Source organism: Nipponia nippon, unplaced genomic scaffold (assembly GCF_047370975.1).
Source record: "Nipponia nippon isolate SJK-2023a ecotype South Korea unplaced genomic scaffold, ASM4737097v1 scaffold_1, whole genome shotgun sequence".
NCBI lineage: Eukaryota > Metazoa > Chordata > Aves > Pelecaniformes > Threskiornithidae > Nipponia > Nipponia nippon.
Window position 1 is genome coordinate 22,611,846 of NW_028262290.1, and position 7,733 is coordinate 22,619,578.

The following is a 7,733-nucleotide window of genomic DNA, read 5'->3' on the forward strand; positions in this document are numbered from 1 at the left end:
CAAAACAGACTCTAATTTATGCTATTGCGGGTAATCTAAATGACAGACACAGAAAGAGATTTGACATTGGTTTGAGTCATATTGATGGTGGTTGTAGTTTGTATTGCTATAGCTGCTTCTCAAGACCCCCGTCAGGGATGGAGCAAGCCCCACAAACACTAGCCACTGTGGGATCATATCACGAGAAGGAGACTTCATCCCAAATAAATGTTTCTCTCCTGTAATCATATTGCAGTAGAGCAGCAGGCGTAACTCTTTCCCCTAAGACAACTTAGAGAGCGATACAGAAATCACGCGTACTGCACTTCATGCCCTTACGCAACACGTCTGTTGGCTAAAAAGGATACCTCCAGTGAAATCTGGAGAAACTCAGGCTGCTGCGTGTTATTAGAGTTGCAAGTAGAAGCACAAACTCTCTGGAGCTAAAAGCTCTTGTTCCTAAAGGCTGGTAGAAGATCCTTAAGAGGATCCAACAGGCCTCAGTGTGGCATCCCAGCCAGCAGGTCCCGCGTTGTGGATCAAAAGTGATTCAGGTCGGACAGTGCTGCCTGGGTGGCTGAATCACCCATTACGCTTCCCGAAGCAGATGACTATTGAGATGTTTCTAAGCAGCTTCTCAGCCAAATACTGACTCACGACGATCTTACTTTCCTACTGAGATCTGCTGAGATCCCTCACAACATGTGATTGCTGCCCACATTTATAGCCCATGTACTTATGCTACCAAGGTCCCAGGATCAGTGATCTGAGAGGAAGCAGCTACTTTTTCATCACTGTGGTAATGTTTTTGTGGATTAATAAGACTTTTTTTTTTATAAAAAGGGGGTTCCACTAGAGATTTTATTTCAATCAGACTGCCCCACCAGTGGATAGTCCCCAGGGCAATGGAATATAGTGGTGCCTGAAGCCATCAAAGAGGTCTCACACACATCCCACCTCCCATGAATTGTGTGTGCCCTAGGTGGGCTTAGGGCATGGCCCAGGAAAAACTGACCGACGTGCTTGAGTCCCCAAATAAAAAGCTGAGCGACACAGTCAATGTCTCACGCTGCAATTACGTGAAGCAGCTTTCTAGATCGAGAGCACTAAACAACACAGCACTAAGCAACGCTGGAACAGAACCTCGGGGAAGGTTTTTTGTTTTGTTTCTTTTTAACTTAAAAGTTGGAAGGACTCGGACGGGATGCTGTCTCCTTGCATGTTACTTTCACATCACTTGGATTTCAGTTCTAGCTGTACTTGTAGCAACTTCATCTTCCGACATATTTTTTTCCTAGCATAGTTTTCGAACCCTTGAAAAGCCACTGGCAAGAGAATAACAAAAGGCTTCTCTTTCATTTCTGTTATTACTGCCACCACTAGAGAGGAATTAGATTGTAAATGCAAAGCAGGGTCTTAAAGCATTCTATTGAACCACATTCATTTTCCTTGAGCCCTCCAGAGGTGCCTGCTTTGCAGATGTACTTTGCATCCACTTTCAAATTTCTGCTTTTGGTGGAACATGGAGCAAATTACTGCAGGAAAGTAATAATGCAAATACTGCTGCTTTCATATTTAAGTGGCTGGTGTCATTTTTGATCGGTTTATTAAATCACTTGGACAGCAATAAGACCTGATAATTTTCATTCTCAAGTATTAGGTTTGCCAAGGTTCAAATGAATTTAAAAAATCCTTCAAAATAAAAATGTTTGCATGACTAACACAAAAAAATACATTTGTTAGCTCTAGTAAGTAAATAGTTTAATTTTATTTTCATCAGTTCCTAGTGGAACTGAGAACTGCTTTTCGAAACTGCATTTTCTTTCCACAGCTAAAAGAATTTTTTTTCTTTGGTGTGTTTTAAATTAATTTAAGAGACTAGGTGAAAAACAGTTTTGCATTGCTTTGTTAAGAGTCAAATGCAATCAATCACAGGTACTTTTGTATGAAAATCCATTCTGGTTAATTAAGAAAATTACTTCTTGGTAGCAAATGCACAGGGCACAATGTCCGTGTCTCTGCACCCTTCTGATTCACTCCTGAGCTAACGAGCAAACTTTGACGTAGGAAAGAATTGTGTGAATGAGCCTGTGCTGCAACTGTAAAGTGCCACAGCCTATGGCAATGAAATATGTTTTTCTTTGCATGTTGGCTGACATGAAACAGATAGCAGCAGTTTTAATACAGCAATGGAACAATACCAGAATATTAATTTGATAATATTAATTTTGCACTGGGAATCGTATCAGGGAAGAAAGTGGACAGAAAGGGAAATCTGCCCTCAGAAACACAGCAAATACTCAGGGTCAGATGAATCCTTGGCCTGAGTCCATCTCCTCCAGCAGTGTAGTCAGATGGGAACCAACCTGCCAGTGAAGCCGGCTGGAGCGGGCGGTGTAGAGCAGGAAGAGGTTGATGGCGATGTGTGAGTGAAGAACTGAAATCTCTGGAACTTGTGGGGGAAGAAACTTTACAACTCGTTTTTCTTCCTTTACTTCAGCACCTGAGGTGGTGTAGCCTAGCAGGAGTAAGATTAAAAATGCAATTTTTTGGGTCTCGTTTCATTTGTCCTGCTGTTACCCTCATGCCAGGAGATGATTATGGCAGTAAAATGTGACCTCTCTCCATTAATCATTAGCAAAAGGATGGACTCCCAGAGATCCTACTAGTGGAGTTTGGACTGTATTTTAGCTGTTCTGGTTTTGTGCTGCCTGATGTACACTATGTGCTGTCAGTAATGTCTGCTCTGTATATGCTGTATTTCAAAATACGATACTTCAAAACCAAGAGTCGGAAGTAAAGGGACAGGATGGGCAGGGCATGAGCAAGGGAAGGGACAGTCAGGGATTTTACATTTATAATTTTTCTAAAATGGGTTTAAAATAATTTGGTTTTATACTTGTCCTCATAAAATCCATACGGAATTGTGATAGGACCCATTATTAATTTTCCCTTCAAAACTGCTGGGTCAAATTAATTCTTTTGTATCTCAGTGACAATTACTAGCTGTTTATTTGCTTTTATATTAGCTTTCGGTGTTAAGTGCAGAAGAAACAATAGGAGGTTTGGGCAAAAGATGTCCTGTCTGTCTTCAGCTTTTTGGGTGGTGCCTCCACTTGCCCTATTAGATGGTGTTTAGCAAGTACACCAGTTAAATCTGGTTTTAGGCCCCAGCTTTTCTCGTAAACCTGCTTACCTCGACCCGGAAAGCAGAAAGACAGTCAGTTCACTCACTTACCTAGGGACCCCTGTGGTTCAAGGGCATCATTAGGGGGGAGAGAGGGGCTTGTATGTAAAACTTGTTCTTTCGAGTCAGATATTTTGTGTATCTGAGGAGAAATAAAATTAATTAGCTGTGTTATATCCATTTGACATCATCACTCCAAGCTTGCAATATGCCTGGAAGCAAGAGTGCCTCTGAAGCTTTCACACTGTATATTTGAGTCAGCTTTCCTCTTGACAACAGATATTTGCTTCAAGTAAATGATAAATCATTCATCTTTACTATTGTGAGTTCTTGGAAAATACCATTTTCTCAGCTTGATTGCTCAAATATTTCTCTCAAGCAATTTTCAAATGTATACCATACAATTTCCACATTGCTCTGCATTAATCATGCATTACTTTCAACAAGGAAACGATAGCATTCATTTATCTCATATGGCCATTCAAACCAAGAAAGTTTTCAGTTTAGTGTTCCTGAAAATGTATAGGTGATATTCAATATTAGCTACAACTGAAGGTTTGGTAAGATGTCTTCGAACAGCTCATAAATAGGAAGAAGTTAATATTAACTCACTCTTCCACTGCATCTCTCTCATGTTTTATGTTTCTTTCTTTTTCATGTTTCTTTCTTTTTCATGTTTCTTCCCCAACATTGAACGCTTTTAAAATTTGGCTGGACAGGGTGCTGGGCCATCTTGTCTAGACCGTGCTTTGCCAAGAAAGGTCGGAGCAGATGATCCTTGAGGTCCCTTCCAACCTGGTGTGCTGTGATTGTATGATTCTGTCACTCTGAAACAGAACCTCAAACCCCAACATCCACATAGTCAGAGAGCAAGGCTTTGAATTCCCCCATCCCAGCCTGTCAATTTAGTTTTAAATTGGATTAAACCCCCCAAAAGAATAATTTCCAAGATTCCTAATTGTGAATAATTGTGCCCCGGCAGCATGCAAATTCCCCGTGATGATGTACTATCATGAAAATTTCTCGGTCATTTAAGCTTTCCAGCTTTCTCGGCCTTTGAAGCACAGCTGGACTTTAATGCTGACCTGTACTTCTCAATGTCCAGCCTCCTTCCCCTGAGAACAGCAAATGTTTCCTAGTGAACCAACCATAGGTTTTGCATAAGCAGGAGGTTTAGGATCAGTACAAACATATTCACTTTCCCAGGAAGTAGAGGAAAAATATTACATAGGAGGCATCAAAGTGTCCTCACTGCGTGGCATCTCACTGATATTTTGTGACTGAAAATTGGGCCAGACATGCATGTTTGTGCAGTGTCCATCGCACTTGTTTGGTGTGCTCTGTGCAAAGAAATATTCAATATCCGTACGTGGAAAGACAAAATTTTAGGTTTGCCTCCCTCTAACTTCTAAAATGTTGGGAGTTCAAACATCTTAAAATTACACCAGAATATTTGCTTCGTTTGGGAGGTGAGGTTCAGTACGTTTTCCTGCACTTGGAATACAGTATCACCCCAGTTGCAGTCAAGGATGGAAAGTGGATCGCAACCACTCAACAGAGGCTGAGATCATAGAATCATAGAATCACAGAATCATCAAGGTTGGAAAAGACCCTTAAGATCATCAAGTCCAACTGTTAACCTGACACTGCCAAGTCCATCTATACCATGTCCTTGAGCACCACATCTATCCGTTCTTTAAATACCTCCAGGGATGGAGACTCAACCACTTCCCTGGGCAGCCTGTTCCAATGCTTGACCACCCTCTCGGTGAAGAAGTTTTTCCTAATGTCTACCCTAAACCTCCCCTGGCGCACCAATGTGGTGTTGGACGACAATGGAAGCTGGGTTTTCAGGAAAGTGGGATGCTCGATGTGGGGATGGCATGCTTGCTACTGGCTAGACTTATTTGCCCTTGGGAAAAATAGCTTCTCAAATACTTCCCTGTGAATTCCAATAGTTTGAAGGGCTTGACAGAGGAGAAGGTATGAAAATGGGCACAATAAAGAAGGTTTGGCCATATTACTTTGTAACATTGAGAGCTGCTGGTTGTTCTAAATAGCCATTCCCTTCACCGGAGTGTTTGAAGGGCATAATAACCACACGTGGAAACACATCCTACCAAGTATTGCTAGGCTGTGACAGCCAAGTTGAGATCTCCTCCTTCTTAAAGAAGGTAGAAGGTCTTCTTCCAGTCCCTTTGGGTGTCCCAGACCTGTCCAAATAAACTGGCAGCTAGTGAAATAAAATTATTTTATAGGAAAAAATTGTCAGCTGTGCGCCAGGCTTTATTTGAGAGTGTTTAAATATCTATTGGCTAAGGAGCCTGAGTGTAGCAGATCAAGTGTAATATCCAGCAAGGATATTAACTGTAAGTGCAGCAAGGATAATGCAGAGAGAAGTTCAAAATTCTTCACAGAGGGAATTTGTGGGTGGCACTCCCCAGAGGAAAGAGCTATTGAGTTCATCACTAAAAGGGTGTAAATCAACTGCTGCTGCCTTGCAGAAGCTGGCATTGGCACCAACCGTAATGTGGCTGGAAACCTCAGACTGCACACGGAGTAGTAGCACAGTGCGGTGATGGATTTATTCTCATTTACCCACGTCTCTGCAGAGCTCCTCCACATAAAATCTGTTTACTTTCTACTCCGTTCCAAGACTACACTTTGTCCCTAATTAAGAAGGTAAATCATAAAACCTAGTTATGAAATCAGTATTTCATGTAACTAAGTGTCATACTGGGTAAACATTTATCACTTAAGATGTTCCTGGCAGAGTGAGTCTGAAATTTTATGGCCCTAATACCTAAATCTTAATTAAAATAGCTTTGACTGTTTCCTTCAGACGCATTCTCCTCTCTGCAAGTATTACAAGATTAAGCAGGTACTGCTATGTTTTAAGTGTTTATAGGTAATTCCTGTTTTGTTATAGACTAGATGCTCTAACAGCCTAAAGCAACAGTGCAGGGAAATCTAAATGCCATTAAAAAGGAAGTAGGAAGACACTCCATTAGTTGCGTATTGCATTAAGAAAGCTCTGTAAGTTGAGGAACTGCTAATTCTATACGTACAGGGTCAATTCAGTCAACTATAAACCTGAAAAAAATACAATGTTTTGCTCTCTTCTCTTTTTAGGCTTTGTTTGCATTCCCCACAGCACCAAAAGAGGATGGAAAATAAGGAGAGGGAAACTGGCAGGGTTTGATTACATTTGTGTTATCAGTGTGTTAGGTAAGAGTTCAATTAGGAGCAATCATGCTGAATTTTTAAATCATGTTTTGTCATTTAATAATTAAAATGGTTTAAAATGAGAAATAAAGATCATCTCCATTCAATAAGGACTTTTGAATATTTCTAAGCTTCAGCATGACCCTTTCCTGATGTATGAGTCTTCCTTTGAGCTCCAGTGCTTCTGCTGAATATTTTTAAAAATGAAATTGGAAACGTACCTTGGTGCAATTATTCTGAATTCCACCTCATTCTTTATAAATGTTAATTCTGAAAGAGCCTGTCCTCCTGTTCATGTCCTCTTTTATTCTGTCTGAACACTGCGGAGTCTAGAGCAGCTTCTTCCTAAGACTCCCCCAAAGTTTTGACTCCCCGGTATGATGTGGTCAGCCCCAGGGGAAACCGAAACAGCAGTACACCACCAGTGCCCACTCTCAATGCCTTTTTACACTGAGATGTGAAATGCAGCTGTAAATATTTTGAAGTTTCAGTCCTTTTAGGTTGGTACACAGCATCTGACTCACTGGCTGCTGCACAGTGCCTGTGTGTGCTGTTGTGTGTCAGTGCAAGAGGAGAAAGCAGATGATACCGTTATTATGCAAAATCACTTCCACCCACCCTAGTGACTCACCAGCACGTCACCGAACAGGATTTACATCAGTTTCAAAATATATCTCCGTTATCCGTTCCTGTCTCAGCAAATTATTTATTTCTTCCTTCCACTCCTTCTCTGAATGACGACAACAAGGCTATGCCTTTTCCTCTTGGAAGCGGAGCAGGGCTGGCAGCTGCTCCTGGCCGGTTCAGCTCAGTTTGCTAGAAGCAGTGGTCTCTCGCTTATGGACGGAACAGAAATGCCGTGTTGCAAGGGCTGCATCTTCCTTCTCCATTGAATGACTGAGCCCTTTTCCTATGATGGAGGTTTTCTTCAGCTAAGATTTTTTGCCTCTATTAAGAGCAGGTCCATTCATTTGTATCTTAAAGAGTTGACTCATCTGTGAATTAACATAAGGTAGCGCTGAGCTCCACTCGCCATGATGTGCCAGTCTGTAAACAATCATGACTCAAGGGCTGTTTAACTTAAGACAGACTCATTTGCCTCAGCTTAAATTTGCTACTGCTTTTAACACCTTAGTCAAACAAGATGCAGTGGGAAGTCAGTTGATTCGGGAGAGGAAAATGAAGATAATCTCTCTTGGAATAGGTAGTTGTTCTCCAGTGGTAACATGTTGTCTCAGTATTTTGGAAGCACTATAACTGATTTTGACCTGTTAATGATATTCAATAATTAATTGCATTCTTATTTATTTGAGGAATTCTAGCAAATTATGAATTTTGTCAT

The 7,733-nt window shown here is 41.1% G+C and overlaps 1 long non-coding RNA gene across 1 annotated transcript; it reads right to left on the reverse strand.

Moving 5' to 3' along the window:
* Positions 1–968: 968 nt before the first annotated feature.
* LOC148057260 (uncharacterized) lies at positions 969–4,468 on the reverse strand. The gene is made up of 3 exons (XR_015702484.1): positions 3,779–4,468; positions 3,218–3,308; positions 969–2,497 (listed from the first exon to the last, which is right to left on the reverse strand). It is a non-coding gene; the product is annotated as an uncharacterized LOC148057260 (long non-coding RNA).
* Between the last annotated feature and the right edge of the window lie 3,265 nt (positions 4,469–7,733).